The sequence below is a fragment of the Buceros rhinoceros genome, unplaced genomic scaffold, assembly GCF_000710305.1.
Source record: "Buceros rhinoceros silvestris isolate BGI_N320 unplaced genomic scaffold, ASM71030v1 scaffold4238, whole genome shotgun sequence".
Classification (NCBI taxonomy): Eukaryota; Metazoa; Chordata; class Aves; order Bucerotiformes; family Bucerotidae; genus Buceros; species Buceros rhinoceros.
The window spans coordinates 73,583-74,807 of NW_010427309.1; positions in this window are offsets into that span (position 1 = coordinate 73,583).

A 1,225-nucleotide genomic window follows, 5' to 3' on the forward strand; every position below is an offset into this window, starting at 1 on the left:
ATTTCTCTGAAGGGTGCGATACCTTCTTCTGTCTCTTTCTGGACAGGAAGTACCTTTGTAATGCCCTGATACTGCTGATTGGTTTTTTCTTTTTCTTTTTTTAGTTTAAAAGTGTGCTTTGGAGTTGTTTCTCCTTCCATACTGTCGTTCCCAAGGAATTATTTTGGTTTTACACAATTTGCCCATCTGTGTTCTTCCTGTGGTGTGAAAAATGCACAAGGGGTGAATTCTTCTGGTTTAGCATGGCTATGAGGTGTCCTCATTGTGTCTTACACCCTGACAAGTTCTTGACACTGGAGGACAGTTTCGGTTCACCTGGCGCTAAATTGTGGCCACCTCTGCCACGGGCATGGCAAGTTTTGAAGAGGCTCCATTGGATCCAGACTAAGCTGCTGGGGAAGCGTGGGATCCGTTGACAATTATTTGTGGCACACGTTTGCCTGTCCTGTAATGATGTGGGAGAATGGCCCTTTAAACGGCCGGACTGCCAGTGGCTGCAAACATCTGCGGATACGGGATCTGTAATCTCTCCTCTCAGACCTTGGCGTTGCTGTTTAATCTCTGCTATTTGTGACCACAGTTGTTTTTTTATAGGAGTCATGTAAAACCCACTGCAGGAAGGAATCACTGTGCATTTCCCTTTCGAATGGCAGTGGATAATTGTACGAATACACGTATACGAGTGTGTGTGTATACGCGCACACATGTATATATAAAAAAAATAAAACCACGGGAGCTCTAGTGCAAACGTTTCTGTGTACGCCGGAAAGCCAAACGGAGGCAGCAGCTGGTACACGGGGTGGAGCTGTCGAGTTTTCAAGTGGTACAATAATGAAAAGTAGATGTGCCTTGGTGTCCTGGTCGGCCCTGATGGTGACACTCATGAGAGCCCAATAATGCCTCAAGGATGATCTACCCGGAGAGATGTCATCGTTCCCTATTAAAGTGCTCATTGTTTGGGAACCGAGGACTTCCTTCACTGATCAAAGAGCTGCCTTTGATTAATCCATTTTTAAAATGAATGAATTTCTAAGTTCTCATTTTTTGCTTTTCTTAGGGGACGTACTTCAAAAGCCTTTTGATCTTTGGTGATGGGTATTTAGCAGAAGGCAGGTATGCTTTTACAAAAAGAACCGTGGAAGCCTGGTTGTAAAGGGTGACATACATAAAGCCCTGATCAGAAACCATTCAGAGCACGTGTTCAGAAGGTCCGTTACTTCAGTCA